Source organism: Anser cygnoides, chromosome 5, assembly GCF_040182565.1.
Source record: "Anser cygnoides isolate HZ-2024a breed goose chromosome 5, Taihu_goose_T2T_genome, whole genome shotgun sequence".
In the NCBI taxonomy this organism is placed as follows: Eukaryota; Metazoa; Chordata; class Aves; order Anseriformes; family Anatidae; genus Anser; species Anser cygnoides.
Window position 1 is genome coordinate 27310840 of NC_089877.1, and position 23271 is coordinate 27334110.

The following is a 23271-nucleotide window of genomic DNA, read 5'->3' on the forward strand; positions in this document are numbered from 1 at the left end:
GTACAATTTAAATCATATTCACTGCATTACAGGTTATAAACTCATAGAAGATTTAATAAGATGACAATATAACCAATCTGATTGTGAAATAAATCTTTAAAAGGCAGATTATAAAGAGAAACAATGTAGAACTACAGGTGGTAATTTCTAGGCCTGCCAGTGGCATCAGCCACTTCTTCTTCAAATATCAGTGAAATGTTAACACTTTGTATACAATAACCAAATAGTGATATATAAGAACAATATAACGATCTAGGAAAAGACAGAAGCAATGTCACTAACTGTGGAAAATAGGAAAGAATACTGCTACACAAGCCTTGCATGAGAACTGAACTTCAACACTTCCTCAGTTAGTATATATAGGTTGAAATGGAATGCAGAAATGGCGATACCTATGTTCACATATTTTGCTCCGTTTCTTTTGTTTTCATTTCTTCAGCTTATGGTATGTAGAGCTGTGTTCACTCATATGAACTTCTTCATTTCATGCAAGATTAGCTTTAAACAGCTGCTGTTATTCAGAAAGATTTTGTTTTTTTTTTGTGATGTTCCTGTTCAGACTATTGTGAAATCACAGGACTTGAAAAGGCTTCCTGTGACTGTCTAGAGGTTTTATCTTCCCAAGCAGGATCACCTACTTCTATTCATTCCTAGAAGATGTTTTTCTAACTTGTAATTAAAGACCTTCAGTGACAAAAGATAAAAACTCTCTCCATCTGAGAGTTTATTCAAAATGTTTTGCTGTCCTCACATGAGATTCTTCTTTCCCCCGTGTCTAACCTAAAACCTATCTCATTGCGATGTACTTGTTACATGACTTTTGGTCTACCCCACAAAAATGTGTCCAAGCTTCAACTAATTGTCTGGCTGAGGAGCAGCTCTGCTGAAAAGTCCCAGGGCTCTTGTTATTGCACAGGCAGCAAGCTGCACAGGAGCCCGCAGCGTGCCCTGGCACCAAAGAAAGGCCAACGGCATCCAGGGTCATTGGCAAGACCAGAGCTAGGAGAGCAAGGGAAGTGATTATCCCCTCTGCTCACTGCTCGTTGATCACCCCTACAATTCTGCACCCTGCTTTAAAACCCCAGTACGGACACCAATAAAATGCAGCAAGTTAATCAGTGAGGCACCGAGATGGGTCTAGAGCACTTGCCCAGTGGGGAGAGGCTGTGGGAACTGGGCAGGTTCAGCCTGCGCAAGAGATGGCTTTGGGGGGAAACTACCAGCAGCCTGCCAGTACCCACAGGGAAGTCATCAAGGTGATGGAACCAGGCTGTTCAATGGCACACAGAGGGAGGACAAGAGACAACAGGGATAAACAAGACAGCTTCAGGTACAAGGAAAAACCTTTCCACCAGGAGGACAGTCAGGCAGTGGAGTAAATTGCCAAGAGAGGCTGTGCTGTTGTGAACCTTCGGGATTCCTACTGAGCAACCTGGTCTGACCATAGCCAACCCTGCTTTGTGCAGAAGGCTGGACTGGAGACCTCCTGAGGAATCTTCCAACCGGAATTATCCTGCATCCTGACATCCATACATCCCTATCATCAGGCATGCAAAGGCTAAATCCTCCATTTCGTTTTCCCTTTACAGTCTAGGAATGGTTATATGATGGTCCATCTGACTCAGTGCCTCACCAAGTAGTTTCCTAGGGCAGGGAAAAACAACAGAAGGATACTCTGTCATCCCTAATACTTCATCTAAGTGGACTTCTTGTGCCTGACATTTCCAGAAATCTACAAAAGATATCCCTTCTAAGGACTTCCAACTGTTGTCAGCTATGTTAGTTACCCACTCAGAGGGGACCTACTTAGTGTAGGCATACCAAAAAAGACATTCAAAGCTTCCACTTTTCTGCTTTTGCCTGTTGAACGCTTTCCCTCTCTGCAGCAGGATAATTCCTTCCTTACTTTGTTAGCTCGTATTTGTTTATAAACCTACAGCAGAGCTAGTAGCAAAGAGTTAATTCGAAAAGAATGGCATTTTTAGTTACTCTTTTGTTAGTGCCTTTACATGCTCTAACCCTGCTATTCTGTCACAGCAGACGCTTGCACTGCTCCTTGATGACACTCGGATCATCTCCTTTCTTCGACCCTCATCTTCAAAGGGCCCCAATATAGTCAGTATCTTTGTGTATAATGTTTCTTTTAGGGTCATAAGCTGCAGTAATTTTTATAATTTTCTTTGCTAAAGGGTGAAATTCCACTGTAATACTAAAAAAAAAATATCTGTTCACAGTTGTCCAGAGTTCCACAGTGCTTTATTAGCAACTGATAAATCATAAGAGGAACTATTTCAGAAGTTTTTCTTCTATCAAGACAAAAACACATGTACATGGCTTACAAGCTAGTGAACAAAGTCCTTTTACCAGGCTGAATTCAGAGTCTCTGTAATTTGTTTTGCTGTTAAAAAGCATAAATTTTCTCTTACTGTTTTTCCTAAACTTCACACGTTTTATCTTCCTGTTTTTCCACCAAAATATTACAGATAGTAGTGCAAAACCTGGAAGGTCAAAATAATTATGCCAAAACATTCCTATCATCTGATTTTTCATCATGACAAATAGAATTATAAAATGCATCTAACTGGACAATAAACTAAAATATCCCATCTAAAGACATGATCCCCCTAAAATAATACTTTACACTTTGTACGTGAATTCTAGAATAGCCCACTTTTCTGTGTTGAATGCCAGAGACCGCAAGTAAGAGATTTATTATTTAATCATAAATGTTGAGAAAACTCAGAGCCAAGCTTAATAAAATTATATAAATACATATTATATCTACTTACAGCATGTTAGAACAGTGTGTTCCAATACAGGCTTCAGTAAACCAAAATTATACAACTTGCAGTATCATTTGAAGCATTTATAACTTTTAGTGCACAGAAGTTGCCAAGAATCCCTGTGAAGCAGATGGGCATTACTGCTGTTAAAATGCAACCGGTTACACCAGAAAAGAATTGGGTCTCTCATATTTACAGAAGACATGTTTAATAGTATAGTTTCCTATTATTTAATTAAAAGGAAAGAAAAAACTGATTTTCTTAGAAGATTCTACTAACAATACTGTTCCTATTTTATTTAAGAACATAATAAGAATAAAGAAGTAAAAGAAACAATAATAAAAATAAAGAAAAAATAAAATTAAAAAAAACTATCTAGGCCGCAGATACAGAATTCCTAGCAGCAGGTCACCTGAACATCTGCCTCTAAAGCTTTTCTTACTGATTTCCATAAATCAAGGCTTGATTAAAATCTTAATTTAAGAAAATAAAAATATGACAAACAGCTTCAAGAACTACATATTTTCAAAAATCATGTTAGTGTTTATTCAGCTTTCAAGATATTTCTTCTTCATGTTCCATTAAAAACGTATCATCATGCGTCATCCCTGGAGGTATTCAGAAGACACGTAGATGTCCTGCTGAGGGACATGGCTTAGTGACAGACTTGGCACTGCTATGTCAGTGGTTGTACTTGATGATCTTAGAGATCATTTCCAACCTAAATGATTCTATGATTCTATGATTATTCACTAAAGAAGCAGCCCTTGCATCCACTACAAAGTTACAGTTCTTATACAATTATAAAGTCAAAAATTAGAGCATTTATGAGAAATCCGTATCTCAGCTCAAAAATTCTTATTTCATAGTCACTATCAGGAGCATAAAATTAAGGTTCCCCTGAGATGAGCCTTCTATCTTTGATTATGCAAATGTCATTTTCATTTGTTAGTTGAAGCTTGAGGTAACATTTCTGAATGCACATCCTATGGATTATCTCAAAGTGTTAAAATAAACGTTGAAGTTGTCCTACCAGCCTGGTCTGCACAGAAGATGGCAGTGATTTGGAGCACACATTTGAAGTCAAATGACTAAATCAACATGTTCGACTTTCATTTTTAATGACAATACTTTTTTAATCCAATCATACAACTGTATATTGTTATACCAATGTAAAACTCATCATCTCTTTGACTTTCAGAAGTAGATCATCCAATCAAAAGAAATTGTGCTTTATAACTGACTGTACGTTTTGTACTCAGCCATCCTCATTTGGACTAGCTTCAAAACTGAGATTGTTCACCAAGGTGTTCATACAGAGAGCAACAGCTCTTAAGCTGTTGGAGGTAAATGTCAACCTTAATGAGATAAACAAACAGCACTTTTTTCTCCTAGGCAGAAAACACAGTGAGCCACAACATAGTTAAGATATTTTTTGTGGGTTTTGTTACTGTGATTAAAAAAAAAAAAAAGTCAAATGTCTTTTGACCATTTCAACTATCCACAACTATCTAACTGACTGATAAAGTGTATTTGATTGGAGAGTGAAGTAGATACCTTCAGGGCACCATGATGGGGTAAAATCTTACAAATTCATTTGTGTAAGAACAGGGAAAAATAATGAGTGCTCCAGCTGATACGCTTGCCAAATGGGGTTCGTGGGAGAGTTTAGAAGATTCAAATAATAACATTTTTAACTGCACAGCTGTATTAACTTCGCAAGTATTGCAGTTTAACATTTGGCTCTATTTAAAGTGGCAGCCAACAATAGAGGATTTCATAGAATCGCAGCAGCCCAGGATGGTTTGGGTTGGAAGGGACTTTAAGGACACCTCGGTTCCAACCCCCCAGCCATGGGCAGGGATACCTCCCACCAGACTAGGATGCTCGAAGCCCAAAAGCAATTCTCCAAAGCATGCTGGAATGAAGCGTAGAAGGTGCATGTGCTAGACAAAACAACGGGGATGGGCAAACCAGTTCAGTGATAACACTGCATCGGCCCACGTTAAGACACTGGCCCTGGGCTACAGGTCATGCAGCTGGGAGAGCTGAGGCCTGAGGCTCTCTCTGTGCTTCTGCACAGCCCTACTGCCTCTCACCCAGTTCTCGATGCCCATGCCTCTTTGGTTTGCAGATCTTTCCTTTTCCACCCAAGTGCACCTCACACATGGGCTCACAGAAGGGCGCTGAGATAGCAGCCTTTTGCTGCCAGTATTCAGGATGCTTGCAGTGTGGCAGGAGAGCATGTGATGAATAACAGAAACATGAGTCTTGTGCTCCCTCCCCTCAGAGACTTGACACTTGTGTAATTGAACAAAAACACAAAGATTCCTTAAAATGTGCTTGAGATAAAGCATAGCATGATATTCAGAATTCGACTGACAAATGCATTCACACATTGAGTCACCCAAAAAAGTGCATAATGAAAAAACAGTTTAATATTTTCATAATTCATCAGTTGAAAAGGAATGCAATAGAGTAACACTTCAGTACCATTTAATTAACTAGGTAATTATCAAAAGTTATTGTGTCTCTCCTACTGTACTTCCCCAGTCCAGAGGTGGAAAGGAGCACTGGCCAGTAACCAAGAGTTAAAGAAAGATATAAGATTTGTCTTCATTACTAACAGTCTCCAGCCACAGTAAATAGCAATTAGAAAAAAAAGTGACAAACATTCAAAAAATAAGTTCTATTTAGTCAAATAAGGAACATTTTTTGACTTATAGTTTCAGTGACAACACTGGAGCTGCATGTCCAAACAGATGCTTGATGACACCATTTGTATTACCCCAGCAGCACTACTCACAAATAGGCTAATTCTCACCTAGAGCAACTTTATAGACAAACTTTTAAAAATGCAATTCAAAAAATTGTAACTAAAACACCCAACAAGTAAAAAGATAAGTAATGCATTATACGTAGGTTAGTTTGTCCTCCACTTATTTATTTAAATGCTGAAGTGTAGACAGTTGCACAGATAGATATTTTTCCAAACAAATATCCATTATATATCTTTTGCTCCTTCCCTTAGTTCACACAAATCATATCATCCCTAAAATCATAAGGCTTCATCTGGGACCAAAGTACAACCTTCTTCAAAGTTCTAAAAGAATTTTAAAGCAGTTCATTGAGAGTTACAGTGTGGAAGCTGTTATAAATGGTTACCAATGTGTTGTGTTCTACTCAGTTCTCAACTCTGCAGCAATAAATCCCCAGGAAAAAAAAAGTAAAAACATAAAACCTATTTTCCTAGATTACCATAGAGGAAGTATCTATCTGTAGATATTATTTATATTATGTATCTAGAGAACACATTATCTTTGTGTTTTTTCTTCTCCTCTTGAGAAAGTGTTCTGGTCCCTTCTCCACAAGTATGCAAAAATGATAAAGCCCAACTCCAGGATTCATTAATCAAATACTAAAGTGCTGACTGAAATGCAAAAGAGCTAAGCTAACAACAAAGAATATCCCTTCATCCATATAAAACTGTAAATCATTATATAACATGATGAAGAAACATATGAAGGCTTCACATCTATTTTTTGGTCCTTCAATATGCACTCTCCCTTACTCACTGACAGTTCCCTTCCAAATCAGAGCAGTAATGGGTTCCTTTGTCCTTTTAACTTTCCTAAGCTATTGTTAGAACTGTTGTTTAACCAGCTTGTGAAATTGAATTTTTTACTTCATTCTTCTTTCTTGTAAAGGCTCTAGAAGTTTTTAAACTGACAAAGTTAGAGGATTAAAATGTATAAGACACATAAGGTTACTTAATAGACTGCACAGTAAAATATGTAACTAGCAAAAGTAAGCTAAAATTCCAATATATTTTGAATATTAACTTATGAGTTTAGTGCATAATGAGCTAGATTTTAAATTTTGCCACTGCTGTATCCCATTTCTCTCCTAATTAGCAAGCAGCACAAGTCACATTCTTTGATTATTGACTCCACTTAGAAATTTGCAGACTTATACAAGGAATCTTTAGAAAACCCTGCACACCAACTTAAAACAGGAAAAATTTATTTATTTTCCCATACAATACATATATGAAAGCAGGCATATAGCAGGTAGATTACACAGGCTCTTGAAGATGATCTGTTTTTCTACCTCTCCTGGCAAAGGTAGAAAATGACTTTCCAGAACCTTCCAGTGTCTCTTGCAGGATAGCCCCACTCATTTTCAGAGCAAAAACATCTATCTCAATCATTGCCAAAGAAAACGGGACTACACAACACCACTATAAAACCACCTGGCTAAGGACACCTGTTTTTCATATGCACTACTACCTGCTGGGTCAGAACAACATACATAGCTCACAGAGAGCTTTCTTTACACTATAAACAATACAGGAAACCAACAAACTTTTGGATAAGGGTGAAACTTAAACAAGTTTGAACCTTAGCTCAACTGAAGGCTGAACAATACCCTTTCAGTGATAAGAATATATACCCAGTAGAAAGTAAAAACAAAATTTTACATTAAGAGAACTTTTTGGAGATTGACTAATCTCAGTAATTTTGCAGCTGTGTGGTATTTTTAGAAAAAGGGTACTGTTTTCTCAAAATTATGTAAGAAATGAAGTGAGAAGAGAAAGGATCTATAGCTGATTGCTTTCTGGAAACAAACCATACCTAGGCATTTATGGATAATTGCTTTTATGTCTATTTGCAAAACACAGCTTTTTAAAAGAAAAGCTGAGTTCTGTAGTTCCATCTAATTCTTTCCTTCATAAATATATAATTCTTCCACTGTCTGATATCTAAGACACTGAAGATCAACATAGGAATTATCTTGGAAAATAGTTTTTAAGAGCTTTTGGAACAACGCAGCATCACGTCCTAGTCTTTATTAGTTCTATACTGCTGTTCCTGAATACAATTGACACTAAAGCTGTCACTTTTTACCCTAAGAAAAGAGAGACCTTTGCTACAGAGAATGTCCAGCAATCTCATTTAACTAAATGCAAGATTAATAGCACCACAGAATTGCATTTTTAATTTCAAATTAAGTGTAGATAGAGACTATAGTTTACCTACAGACTGCAATATGGAATTAATCCCTTCTATATTCTCTCTCACCTGAAGTATACATGAAGAAAAGTACCAAGCTAGTACTGAGTATTCTGTTCTGGTATTTGCTCAAAAGGAGCTGAGATGAGATACTATGACTTTTGAAGCTTTGAAATCCGCAAAGGATGGAAATGTTTCCACAAATTCTTACAATCCAGATTCTTATCAGATGAAAAAAATATTTTAAAACGAAAATCAAAACAGAACACAGAACCTAGAAAGCAACTAAGGTGAATAAACCACTCGTGCTGAGATTTAAAATAAATCCTCCAGGTAGAAGTGCTCTTTGGAATTCAAGGCTCCATAAATTGGGGGTGGGGACTGAGGCCAAAAAGAATAAAGTAGAAACTAACAGAAGATGATCGGAGAACAAATGCAGACTTCTATAAAACCTACAACGGAGACATGCAATTTGCAACTGCCGTTGTGATGTAGCTTTTTACGAAGTAATTTTTTTATTCAGTACTTCAAGGTTTTTTTCTTACAACATTTATAAGTTTTCATCTGTAAAATCTAGTAGTCAGATGGAAACAAAATACCCCAAATCAACTCTAAGAATATGATTTCAAAAATATAAAGTGGCTGAATGTTAATTAGACTCTGGGGAGGCAAAGGGAAAATACACTAAGAAGTTAAGCAAAGAAAGGACAGTCAACTGTTTGGAAACAGGAAATCCAGGCTGAATACTTCGCTTGTCTAGAGTCAAATGAAAAGTCTGTGTAAACGTTGTTAAAAGAGCTTTTAAAAGCTATTTGTGTTTTTCAGTTATAAAGTATATACAATCTTTCTTCAGTGTAGCTTATACTTAAATACTTTTTTAATAGGATGATTAAATTAAATTTAGAATATCCAAGGTTTTAACTAGATTTTCCTTTAAAAACAAAGTCAAAGAAACTGGCCTTTGAAATGAATAGCTGCATTTAGTACAGACCAGTAAAATCAAATCAAGTAAGTCTTTCAATTAAAGTTATATGTTGTTGCTGAAGTTTTTAAAACATCTATCAATTTACAAATGTCTAAATACCTGCAATTAGATGGTACTACAGTGTAGAAGTTGCATAGTTGAACTAAAAAAGAACATACTGGCTTCAGATTTAAGTAATTTTATTTAAGTGAAGACTTTAATTCAAAATAAAACTCTGCTTCAAAAGCAAAGAAAGTTTGGTTCTAATTTATGAGTAACTGTACTGCAGAAGAAAGTCTAAAATTGCATAATGTACACTCAAAGTGTTGTCTCCTACAGTAAAAAGCTATCATTCTGTTTAAGGGGCAAATGTCCTGCAGTACAATCAGCAATAAGATAAGCTTAAAAAAAAATAGAAGTGTTTTAAACAAAACAAAACCCATTTGTGTGGAGGAAAGTCCTTGAACAATCCAGCTGTTACTGGAACCACTCGTTATAGAACCTGGAAGAGATCATTCACAAATTATGTAACCTCTTAGATGGGTTTTCCAGGTTAAACAGTCTCTAGGTTTCAGAAAGCTGTGTTAAACTTGTGTACAATTCTTTGCTAAAACTCCATAACACAAACTGTATCCACAATGAATAACGGGCTTGTTTCAATAACAGCTTTTGTTCTACTCCCCCTCCATTTCTTGCATTTCAGAAGCCATCTAACAAATAAGAAACAGAGATAGTCTTTATTTAACATGTAATTAATTATGAAAGTATTCAGGATGTCAAAATCATTTCTTAGCAAGATATGAAATTCTCTTATTAAAAGGTTATATTTTCCCTACTTCCCAGAAAAGCACCGTGTTCGCGCTAACCTTTTAACTAAGAGGAACAGATGGGTCTAACTGGATACAGGCGGGATGGAGCATTGTGGTAGAGCAGAAGAACATGTTGATTCTCATACCTCTGGCAGATGGGAACCAGTCAAAATTAGTTTTAGACTAAGAATATTTTGCTACTACTTTTCCAAAAAGAAAAAAAAATACTCAAAACAATATTCTTTTGTACGCATGCCATCAGAGATGAAACAATAGCAGCTTTGCGAAAAGTTGGTACCATACATTAAAGCCAATTACATAGGCTTACTGTATGCCATTTTTAAGCCCGCAGATAAATTACAAATTCCTGAAAACAATAGCTTATAATGGAAGTGCTGACACAACCTTAACTACAGCAGCAAATGCTCCGCTATTATGAAGTTGTTATGGCAACTAGAACGATCAAGTTGGGAAAGAGAGTGCGCATAAGCAAAACTTCAAAGTCTTCGACACCACCCGCCACAAAACTCTTCCAAAATCTGTGGTCACAACGTTACCCACCCCAACCTTCACAACCAACCATTCAAGTGTAAAACTTCCCTTAATACCAGTTGGGCGTGTGTGTACGTGTGAATGTGCCACATCAGTGCAAAATTCAAGACAATCGAAAACCAAGGTCATATTCCATCCGGCGCAAACACATATCAGTAGTCTAAAAAACGCCAGACTTCGTTATAAGATATTGGGCCAGCATCTGCTGAGCACACATTCCCCAGACATCACAAGTTAACAAAACCACAATCATGCAGAAATGTTTACTCTTAGATACAGTTTCAGGATTTATTTACCAAAACAGTATCGTGCTGCAATGGGACTAAATCACACAAACATATTCACAAATACTATTTATTTACAAAAAATGTATTTGTGAAACAGCCATTACTTATTCTTCCTAATATGGTATTAGACAACAGCAGAAATCTTCGGGAGATTCTAATAATCAAATAATGAAAAAATAAAAAAGCATAACAAGACACATTTTATTTAAAAAATGCACAAAGTATAATTTATAGAACATATTAACTAAAACCTGTATGCTAATTACCTATCTCAAAAAACATTTTATATTTAAATTCCAAGTATTATCCTAGTGAAACTTCACTGAATGAAATTTCCAAGAAAATATTAGTAGCAATAAAATCAAGTCCTGGAAAAAATATTAAATCATCATTAGTATACATTTCTGTCCAAGTACATCTAGCAATTCTTCCACTATGAAAGTGGAAAAGCAAAGTATCTGTCTCTCCTCTCAAAGGATTTCCTATTAAAGCCATCTTGCCTCAAGTCTAACCTTGACTGCTGTAACTTAACTCCAGGAAGCAAAGCCCTCAGATGTCTGACATGGTAAGAGCTGTGCTAAGCACTTATACTTACTCATTTCCTAGGTAACAATAACTCCGTTCCTTCTGAGCTATCTCAGTCCATTTCTGTGTTGAGTTTGCTGTTCTAAACTAGTTTTCAGAGTACAGGGAAGACCCATTTTATGAGGAATATCCTCATTGTAAGAAAGCACAAGTTCCTATGTTCATTGAGAACAAGCAGATATTCCTGTTAAATTCAAAGCAGTTTTAAGATTCAGGTTGTCGTGTTTTTAAATTTCACTCAAAAGTTGCTCAGTGTCAATTATCTAGCTGATTATAGGAAAAATAAAAGTAATTTCAAAAAAGTTTTCATTTACACATACATGGTTTTTTTTTTTTTAAGAAACAAATAATGCATTCTATACTGACATTAAAATTGTTTGCAGTTTTGCAGATGAATTTGATTTAGCTGGAAAATAATCACATATTCCACTGACAAAAGAGAATTCTTTAATCTGCCATAATAAATTATTGATATGAGGTCACTAGAAAGCAAAACCCTACCCACCCTGCCCCACCACCACCATGACCACACACACACACACACAGAGGTTGAAGAGGAAGTAGGAAAATTTTGTTCACGAAGGCAACAACTACTTGCAGGCAACAAAAGTAGCAACAATCAGGACATTTTCTTCAGAACATAAGCTCTTCAGCAATTTTAAAATCCTGGTAAATACACTGCTCTTCTCTGAAAAGCAACCACTACGGTTATCAACTTGCTTGCAACAGGTAATCATACAGACCTGGAAAAGCTGCATGATAACATTCAGGAAAAAAAAAAAAAGTAAGACTGGGACTTCCATTTGCATAGCTTTTTGTTAGATAAGTGATACATACTTGATATAATTCTCAGAAAGGAAAATGTTTAGACGTATTCTCCAAAAGTATGTATTCTCTTTTTTTTTTTTTCAAATTTATTAGCAGTATTAACATTAATGGTTACCATGCACTATAATTTTTATAACCATTTCACTGAGTTATGCCTTTACTGATTATTCAGTTTTAATTAGAAAAATATTTTTCCTGATATATTTGACAAATTACTTCCTTACAGAAGGAGTAACACATGGACTTCTAGAATTCAGGAATCTATCATTATTAATCATAAACAGACTAACACAGACAGTATTGTATGGCTTAATATTATTTAAAAGCTATCATCTTTGATGTTATAAAATATCAAGTCTCCTTGAGATCGAATAGTTTCAATACACTGCTACTCAGAACTACCTAGTAGTTATTTTGAGGCTTCTAGCTATAATAGGTACATGCATAAATGTTTCAGTTTAAAAGCGCTGAAAAACTAAAGGGAACTGATAGAGATGTTTGTCCAAGAAGGACAGCACTTCTTCCTCACTACATACTAACGTTTACTTTTCTGTAATCAAAAAGCAATGCAGAAAATAGCATGGCCAGAAACCAAACGAAGCAAAGCAGAGGGATGCACCCTGACATGTCAACCGATGTTGCTGACCTACATGGTTCCCCTCCCCACACCATTCTGCGAGTGCAGGATAACCAAATTCTGCAAGAATTAATGACATATGACAGTGCTGACTGACAGCTAGCAGACATCCAGCCACAAGAAAGAATATAGGCGCTAAAGACTTGAGAGTGGAGCATGCTTGAAACTTTTGCCACTTAAGACATAGCTGCAGCACTCTCCACTGGAGATGTGTACCCTTCAGATAGGTATCTTACATACAGCTTATTCCTGTTGTAGCTTGACCAAACAGAAAAGACACTCAGAATACCACACTAAAAATGCAATTCCTCTTTGCGCTACATTCAAGGTTGAAAATTTTCACCTAGGGGTTTGAATTCTTAACACCAAACATCTCCTTACCTTAAGACTCAGGTTGCACGCCCAGATGACAGGACCACTGCCATCCCCTAAACTTTAACATGCTGTTTCATCCACGTTTACCCTCATCTCCAGGTTTGACACAGCAGAACTCTTTTGAAGATAACATACATATATGCTTATATATGCTTACCTTGTTCTTAAGGGGGAAAAAATGTGGATGTTATACATATGTATGTATGCACGCGTGTTTAAAAAGGCTCAATTACTTTGCACTTCAGGACTTCTTTAAGGGATAACTACAGAGTAGATATCCGAGTGCCCTGTACTACAAGGAGTAACGACTGCCCTTGGTCTCCTGAAAGACTGCGAATTCAGACTATATGAAGTTATTTATCGCTACACACGCACAGATTGAGCCTTGTCAGATTCCAAATATTTGGAAGGATTTTGTAACAATCAGTACCTTCACTTAATATCCTAATAAATTTAGGACACATTCAGTTCAGGTTATGCTATCGACTCCAGACGTGCATTGCATGCTTACTCATGAGACAGAAAGTGTTAATATTATTTCAGAAAGTATGCCTCATTCCAGCACTTTCAGCATGGACTTTACATCATGTACCCATTGTATCCTTGGCAACTCATCTCCTTATCTAAAAGGACAAGATTGACAACTTAGATTTAAAGTTACAGTCATCGTATGCTTGGACTTGGTCAGGAGTTAGGAGGGTGCAAGCTAGAGGATAAAGGCATTTCAAGAGTCATTTGTTGTAATATTAGGGCACAGTTCTACTCATTTCCATTGTTCCACAACAAGAAAGATGAAAATAACTTTGCTGTTATAATGAAACAAGATTAGGACAAATTATGAAAGAAATTCATAGTTTCTTTGGGGGGGGGGGGGGGGGGGGGGAATGAAAATTTTAAACATTTTTTTACCAAGAAATTTAAAAGAAAAGTCAAAGTAAATAAAGTTGCAAGGGGAGAAAATAAAACTGTACTCTAATGAGAAGTTCCAAATGTTGCACCGTTCTCCCACTCTCTGCATATGTTGCCCCTAACAACATCAGTACAGTGAATAAAGGTTTTACCTGTATTCTTTTAGGAGATTTGCAAACAGCTTATGCTACAATAAAGTGAGTTTTTCATTACACATTATTTCCTACATATTAGCCTCAAGAAAGTGGTTAATTAACATTAAATCAGACAGTTTACATTTCTAAATTGGAAGTGTTTTTGAAGTCGGAAAGCCTTTGTTTGATACAAAATGTGTAATGAGTTTGAGAATCTTTTTCATAAACACAGCCCTTTGAAAAACATCTTTTAAAACAGTAAGGTTTGGGGAGAGGGGTGGAAGGGCGGGTAAAAGGGAAAACAAAACTCCCATGAATGTGTAGGCTTAATCCACACATTAAATTATAAATCAAAAAATCACAAGACTATAACCAGGCTCCATAGCTACATGAAGCAAAGCACCTTTTTTTTTTTTGTAAAAAATCTTTTTGAAACACCTTATTGATAAAACCTAGCTATAAATTGACCGTAACCTGAATGCAGTTTTTAACCCCATACACAACATCTACTGTATCAAAACAACTCTGGTCCATTTCACCTAATCATACCCCAAAAACATTTTTTTTTTACTGGATTCATTTTTGATGACAGGCTGTTCAAACATAGAGCACCTATCAAACCTAGTATTATCATCTGCAGCTTTTTTCTTCTTGTAGACACTGCTGTCCATCAGAAGAAATAATTAATGTGTCTATTATGTATGAAAGCGTCATCCTGTCAGTTCAGCGACTGGTTTGAATAGCTCATATCTGCTACTCATTGATGCCATGCGTGCTCACTGTCCTGAGAGATGACAAAACACTACACCCTTGGGGATTTTTTCCCTCTGTTCTAAAGCGGCATTTCACGTCTGTGTCTGACAGAAGCATAAGGAGCTGCGAGAGGCAGACCTTCATCATCCTTCACAGAATAATGTTGCAGGGGTTAAAAGTTAAGACCTGAAGTCTACTGATCCTGCGCTTTGCCTACTAAAATATAAAAAGTGGAGGCTTGTAGAGAAATAACTTTTCAGTATTGGAATCACCTACAGAAAACAGATGGAATTTACTTGATGCTAAATCTTTAAATGAATTTTTAATGGATGCTGAATACTTGAGTTAACTGGAGTCGGTGCATTTGCCTCTTTTTTGTTTTTCCTTTTTTTTTGGGGGGGGGGGTGGAGTGAAAGGGGGTGGGAAGATGCAAAGTTCACAGGTTCTTTTCTGTTACCTGATTAAGGCAGAATAAACAAAAATGCTAAATATGGAAGATATCAGATATTGGAGATACCTGGAAATAAACTGGAAACAACCAATACCACAAGATGAAGCAGCAGTGAACAAGATGCTGTGGAAAAAGAAATCACAAGACGAGAGTGCACAATGCATTTCAAATTGAAAAAAGCTTCCTATCTGCTGAATGAGTCTCAGTATATTCTGACAGAGCACAGATAAAGCTTCAGTCAACTATCTCCTAGGTAAGTTTTTTATTTCACATGCTGTTTTAAGTGTTGATTACATGAATATATACTTTAATGTATGGACAATAAGTCAATGAATTTAATTCTCTTTATACTGATACTGAAGTTTAAATCGTTTCATGCCAAATATTTGATGCTCTTAGATTTTCTGTACTGCTCAAATAACTGCTCTCTTTTGCTATTATGGTTGTTTCTGACATACTAGAATGAAATATTTCATAAGACTTAAATCCTTCAAAATATTTTAATACATATGGCTGTTTAAGAAAAAAATAATAAAAAGCAATGCTTCTGCTAATATTAGCAAAAAGCATTTACTGTACTTCATTATCTATTTAATCTGGCAAAGCAAACAATATTTTGCACCATGGCAGTAATATGTAAAAGGATATAATTTATTATAGGATCATAAATCCTTGGTTTTATTAAATAAAGCTAAAAGTGTTGATTAGTTACTTATGAAAGGCAAACAACAGCACAGTAAGGGAACAGCACCATGTTAATCACTCCAAGGTACTGTGTACATAGTTTCAGTGGGGAGATTGGACATCAGTGCCATAATAAAACTATAAAAAGAGAGATTCAGATCACCTCAGTTCTTTCACTCATTTGGAGCATCCACTAGGTAATCCACATAGGCATTAATTTGACATGGAAATAACTTGCAAAACAGTTCAGAATGATTCTGACATCTAACAGGATTTAAAAAAAAAAAAAACCAACACAGCATCTCTTAGTCAAAAGACTACACTTACTAGTCATGGAGAAAGATATCTGTGCCTGCACATACCAAAAACACACCCCCTGAAACTGAAAAAGCATAAATAGCTTTGTATCATTTAATTCACCACTTTTTTATTACATTAGTAAATTTTGTATGTATTAGCTTTGAAAACCTACATCTTCGCTCATACTGTCTTTTACTGGTTTCACGCCAGTTTTTCTATTTACTAAGATGCAATGTTTCTATTTCCAGCATTGTTTTAAATATCTTTTCTCTACTTTTCTCTGTATCACCTCCCTATTTTCCATTTAGCACATCTTTATTTAATGTATCCACCAATCCTTCTGTGTTTTTTTTTTTCCTGTTTCTGTTTTTCTCACTTATTAAAGTGGTCTCTATCTTGCCTGTTGCTTGCTAGAAGACAGAATAACTCAACATTCACAGGCGCCTTTTTTGAACCCTTCGCTTATGATCAGAGAGTTTATGAATTCTTGCCAAAGACTGATAGAGTACCTTGAGACTGAAATCCAGGAGTTGATACTCTGGCAGAACCTTTTCTCAATATAATAGTCAACAGCATACTCCCAAAATCCTGGTATTTCTACCAGGAAAGATATGCAAGAGACCTTTGCAAAAGAGGGGACATGTCATGTGTATTACTACAGAATACTTTGTGTATCTCAAATTCCTCCTACAAGATCCCACTCTTGACTGCCATGATAGGGAAGAGAAAAGAAAAGTTTCATACCCTCTGAACATTCAAGCTCAAGTCTTCTGCTTAATACAGGCAAAGAAGTTTCCATTATTCAAACCCCTTTTCCATGTCCCCCTTTGGTGTAATTTGACGAGAACTTGGGAATTTTTGCTAGTGCACCTATCCTTCACTCAGCCGTTTTGTTGCCGACAGATTCCAGCACTCTGTGTGTCCCCAGTTTCTGTCCTTTTCTTTTGTAAGTACCTCCAACCGCTCCTTTCACAACAGCCTAATAAACCTCTAACATCTCTCCACCTATTTTTATTATGCCTCACTTCAAATATTACATCAATCCAGTAAGAATTCTTCCTGCCTACTCACTGCTCCTATACAACATGCACTGGTATTTTGTCTCTTGCCTAACATACAATGAAAAAAAAAAAAAGCATCACCTAAGCATTAGGTTCTTTATAATACATAACAAAGTAATACTGGCTTTCAGTTTCAATGACAAGTCAGGATTTCCATAACTTGAACTGACAAACCTAGTACAAGGTAACGCTTATAACAAGCGGCAGATACAGCTTTTGTCATTTGATTTAATACAGACACGTGTCTGCTGAACCTGGTTCAGGGTTGGTAGTGAATGAGAGAGAACAATCAGATTTATAATTCACGTTTTGATTCTCCAGTTACTGTTTTCACAATGGAAAAGTTGGACATTGCATCTGGTTTCTGAGCCTCCTCTTTTTATAAAAGGTATTGTTTATCATGTTTACCAACAGTTAGCCAACATGCCAATTTAAGAAAAAAATCAGGTTATTGTTCAATGAAGCCCTCAAAAAGCATATTCAAAACCTAGTGTTTCAGAAACTTTTAAAGAGAGTTGCAGCTAAGGTTTCTTAAGCTCTCTGATTTGAAAATATGTGAGGGCAAAGAACAAGTGGAAAGTTTATTTTTAGGAAGGAGGATTGGATACAAGTTGTATTTTTAGAAGACTAGATATAACTAATACTTTTAAAAAGATGGGGTTTTAAAGATCTTCTCAATTCTTTTCAATGTATTTATTAGTAATCTTTAATTTAAGACAAATGTCATTTGAGTGCATTATTCCTCTCACACGTCTTCAGAAGGACAGAATTTGATGTATTAACTGAGCACAAACAGTTTGTTATCAAGTTCCAAAATCCAAATCTCCACGAACCCGTAAATTAATACATCACAGAATTTTTGCCAAAATATGTAAATATGTAAGAGTACCTCATCTGAGAGCACTGATTTGATATTTATTTTCCACTTTTATCACAATCTGCAATGTCCAACTAATCAAAAAGTTACTCACCTATGTGCAATGGGTAAATTATGTCACAAAGTAACTACAATCAACTGCCTAAAGAGAGGACTCCTGCTCAGCAAAATGGCACACGTGGTACATATGTATAGGACCCTTTTACCAACTAATTTAATAGGTAACGAACACTGAAGTGACATGGTATGGTTTAATGAGCCTTTTAGATATTATGAGAATGATGCACAGACCAGAAGTCCAAACTGTCCCCTCTTAGTAGTTATTAGTTAGTTATCAGCTAAAAGAAATCAACAAGTAGCTGCACAGACTTAGGGAATTGCATCTCCATCAAGGCTCTTGGTTACTTCCTCCCCAGCAACCCTTCCCCATAAAGTGTTACTGTAATGAGGAAAAGGGCACTGAAGCACTTCAGTACATGCAGATAATATGAGCCAGTACTTCCAATGAATGGGTTTATTCCTCAAAAATATCTATACATCATTTTAACCTTTGCCCTAGATTGTTCAAGATGACATTTTCCAGAGAATGTTTAAGAGAACCATGCAGAAGCCTGAGAAAATATATTGCATGGAGCTGTAAAGTACTTGCTTTGCTTGGGGAAATAAAAGGAAGCAAGAGGATGTACACAGGTGACTTCCACTCAGACCATGTGTCATCCAGTAATAGCTTAGAAGCCTAAAATTTCTGAATTCTATTCATATGTATGAAACCAGTTTTACCAAATGAAGCTACATTAACAAAAGTGTTTGCATGAACATCCTAAACAACGAAAATCTCAAGATAATTTAGGTTTGGAAAAAAAAAAATGTTCACCAAAAGGTGTGAATAAAAAAAAAAAATCAAAATAGACATTTTTCTCTTCTTTCTAATTGGGAAACTGAGCATCAGAAAAGGTGAATCAACAGCCTAATGGCAGAATCAAAATAAGAACCTCTTCACAGGACCAGTGCGTGCCCCAGAACAGTTAGTGTTATAATCACCCATTTCAACATTTTCTCAGACCTATTCACACGTAGATCAAAACCTATAAACCTATATACCATTACATTAAGCAACTGTTTTTACTGGCTGATCAATTCATATCTTTCAGGAAACCAGTCTTAATTTTAATATATGAGAAGAAAAGAAATGCAAAGGTTATCTTAACTTATTTCAGCAGACTTGAATTTCCTTCCTGTAATTCAATTTGAATTTTCATCACTTCAGCTTCTAATTGTTTCTTTTTAATCAGAGCTCTTTCAATATCTGTATTGATCCCTTTACTTGAATCTGGTAAATGTCACCTTTCAGTCTTTTTTATTTTGATACATTAAATACCCTTTTGTAAGTCTAATAATGCAAGATTGACAAAATCTTAAAAAAAATCTCAAAACTGCATTAAGTGAACATTTTTGCATTGCCTGTATTTTAAACAATTTAAAACCTACATTGGATGCAGTCTTATTAATACCATGCACATGAGGAAAAAAAATCCTAACAATTATTTATACGTATACATACATCTATACAAGGACTGTGTTGCACTTTTAATCACAGCATTTTACTAGAAATTCATACTGAGTTGTTCAGAACACACAGACCTTTTCTAAACTCACTCCTTTAGTGAATCTCATTCAGCAGATTCAGCTTGCATTTCTTCTACCTAAATACAGACCACTGGCTGAGCCCCCATGCTTGAATGGGCACGGTATACTGAGAACCTTGGCTGCAGGGTCTGAACGTGCTTTTCCTGTTATTTATCACTTACCAATATGCTCACCAGTGATTTTTTCAATATTGTTTTTTAAGTGAATGGAAATGCAGAAGTATAGTAATACTCTTACTAAATACTTCAGGTCTCCAGTAGAAACACTGCCATACATCACTCCCTACTCATGATTACTTTTCAAGATCTGTGAACTATCATATTCTTAACCTTGTCTTCCCGTCCTACTGATTTTTACATAATAATATTCTAAGCAGCTTGCCCTGAGATAGAGAGTCATATGCCTACCATAATTATGCGGTACCTTTGTCAATCAAACCTGTAACTAGCTGAAAGAATTTGACCAAATGTAAAGAGACATCTTCCACAAACTGACCAGTATTAGCTATATTGCTACCCTTTTGTGGTCTGTTTTGCTGAGTCAGATCAGGCAAAAACAGTTCATAGTCACAAGAGAGGACGCAACATGAGTTCAGTCCTCCATTGATACGAACTCTGACATAAATACGAGGGCTTACATACCTTTCCTGCAGATACAAAGGGCTTTGTGCAGGGGCCTGATAGGGTAAAGCAGTATTTGTGCAGAAGGAACCTTTGTTACAGCAGATGTGACTGCGTGCTCCTGGTAACTCAGAACCTGCAACCTGGCAATCTCCACTTCCCTCTTGTGATGATGCTGGGTCCTTGACCAACTAGCAAGGCCTGCATCCACACTTCAAATTTTAATTAATCAAATCCAGTATCAGTTTTTCCATTCTCCCCCCCCCCCTCTCCCCCCCCGAATTGGTGTCAAACAGGTGGGCCTATATTTACGTAACTCATTCCATTTGATAACATTTTTTCAGTATTCAAGAAAGATATTGTTTGGCCTTCTTCAAATTCCTGCAGTTACGAAACATTGAAAATACAGATTTATATATTTATAGCCCTGTTAAGCAGTGTTGATTCAATAAGCTTTACAACTTGCTTCCCCCCCCACTACATACATACATATATTAAATAATGGTAAAGTCAGCAAGCTTGCAAAATACAACTGAAAATAGAAAGAAAAAATACAGAAAAGTGAATCCGTTACATGACTGCAACACCTCCCAACATTTTTTGGGCCAACAGCATCTCTAACTATATATATTATTGATTCAACAGATTACAAACAGGGAAGAAAGAAATGCATCTCATGACAAAGGTCATACCAGATGAAATCAGACGTTCTATATAGCCTAAAATATTGCCCAACAGTACAAGTCTAGGGAAGACTAAGAACAGGGCACAGACAGTGACATTTCCTCAGAAATATTCCGCCAGCCTCTATTTGTAGTTCAGGGATTTCTTGAGCCAGAGATGATGTCTTATAAATAAGATAGCCTTCAAAGGATTTTTTCTAGTTGGTTTTTGAACCTGTGCAAAATGCAAGCTTCCACAAGATCCTGTGACAAACTTCCATAGCTTAATTACAAGTAACATCAAAAAATTCCTTCTTTGTTTTGAATTTGCTGACAGCCAGCTTCATTCAATACTCCCTCCTATACAGCTTCACCAAACCATTCTCAGTCATCTGTCATCTCAAGACTGAAGACCTCTATTCTATTCATAACATCCTCAGTCATGCCTTGTGTGAAAGCCCTTCCATGCTGTTAGACGCCCTACCGCCCTTCTCTGTACTTTTGCATTTCTCCTTAGGGAGCATCTGGGACCCAAACTGAAAAAGGTATATGTGATACAGCTGTGTCACTGATTTACATACTGTCATCATAATGTGTTTTCTGATTTCTTTTCAACTGTTGAGTAGTAACAACCACTTCAGAAGTCTTTGTACTTGATAGGGGACTATCCCCCACCCAAACCATGTGCATCACTTAATCTTCATCTGCAATGAATTTCATCTGTCATTTGTGTGTGTGTTTTTTCTGCAACTCTCCGCAGTCCTCAGGGTGTAGAGGCTTAGAGTGGAACTGCCTTCTAACAGCGAGGGTAGCAGTGTACCTTGGATGAGTCAAAGAGCTCAATGGGACAGCCTTCCAGGAGTTCTGGGGATCCTCCATCACTGAAATTACTTAAATCAAGACTGACAGTTGTTATTGACAGTAGCTATACTAAGAGACGTGCCCTAATTCAACTAGCACTTTATAACTTTGTTTATGATTGCTCGTGTAATGCAGAAAAGTTCACCTGGTCAAAAATGGTTCCCTTGGCTTTGTAACCTATGAATTTTACTGGATATGTTCGGGTTAGTTAGCCTGACTAGAGAGAACCTGATCCATTGTTCTTCAGGTAATACCAAAAACAATGAGGGATTTGAGCTAGGGAAAGGAACAGCAGGAAATTTCACTTCTTCAGATTTATCCCAAACACTACTTAATTTTTTTTTTAAATAATGTTTGCTATTTCTCACATTTTGCAAGTTAGTAACGAAGCAAATGTAATTGAAAGGTGTTTGTTGGTAGTATTTTTGTCTAATGCCTAAAAGCAAATAATGACAAATATTGTGACCAAACAATTAAAAGTATACATGTTTTAAAATGTGCTGCAAGGAGCAAAGAGGAGGAAATGGAACTGTTTCTAAGTTTAGCAGTGCCAAGCTATCAGAACTCAGATAGTGAAAAACAGACTCTAGAAAAAGCCACTTTCTTAAACCCCTATACATACTCCCCTTAATAGGCTGTTCAAGAATTCTTCTACCTATTGTAATGTAAATTATATAAATCATCCCTAACACATTATGTGGACGTCATCTCTTCCTGACTGATATCGTAGGTGTACACTATCACTGTCACCAAAATATATCTTGTCCATGTTCTGTTCTCCCTGGATTAATCTCCTGTGCTTTCCTTTCATGATTAAATGAATTCTATTCACATAAAATTACATTTTCAGCAGTAGTTGTTCAATGCCTTAGTAACAGTTTTTTAAAAAGGCATTACAGCAGCTGTTTAATCGTATAGTATAGCTTGTTCAGTGAGTTATTTTTGTAACAGAACAAACTTATTTCACTAGGCTTTTTTTGAATGAGATATTTACAATTTACAACCAGTCTGGGAGATTGACAGACTTCAGGAATATAGTTCAGATTATTTTATGCTAGATACTTTGAAAAAATATCATCTACAGCATCTGTCACCCACCTAAAACATTTGTTTTAGATAAAACAACTGTGAGGTAAACATTTTTACATCCCTCTGCAACTTTCTTAAAATCAATAGATGTCCTCCACTGTTTCTTGCTCATGGTAAGATTTAGACTATAAATACTCTTTCCCTCTACCAACCAAGTTCGTAAACACAGGTCTTTAATTCATACTCCAATTTTACTTCCCAAAGGGGTTCCTCTGTTCACTATCGCAGTTTCTTGTAATCACTGTAGCGGGAGAAAACGGTAGTATATTAAAATAAGTTAAAGTGGAAAGGTTTTTCAAAAAGGCAATAAAGGTTTGCAAAAAGAACTATTATAGGACTCCACTACTAGTAAATGAACAGTCACAAGAAAACTGTTAAAGTTCAAATGAAC

The 23271-nt window shown here is 36.2% G+C and overlaps 2 protein-coding genes across 3 annotated transcripts in view; one reads left to right on the forward strand and one right to left on the reverse strand.

The window, feature by feature from the left end:
- Positions 1-23271, reverse strand: part of AVEN (apoptosis and caspase activation inhibitor) — a 103622-nt gene that overhangs the window by 44148 nt on the left and 36203 nt on the right. The gene's annotated exons all lie outside the window — the stretch shown is intronic.
- The window catches only part of CHRM5 (cholinergic receptor muscarinic 5), a 51865-nt gene continuing 43627 nt past the window's right edge, over positions 15034-23271 (forward strand). The window contains exon 1 of the mRNA XM_013174246.3: positions 15034-15332. The gene's annotated coding sequence lies outside the window, so the exon portion shown is untranslated. The remainder of the gene's footprint in view (positions 15333-23271) is intronic.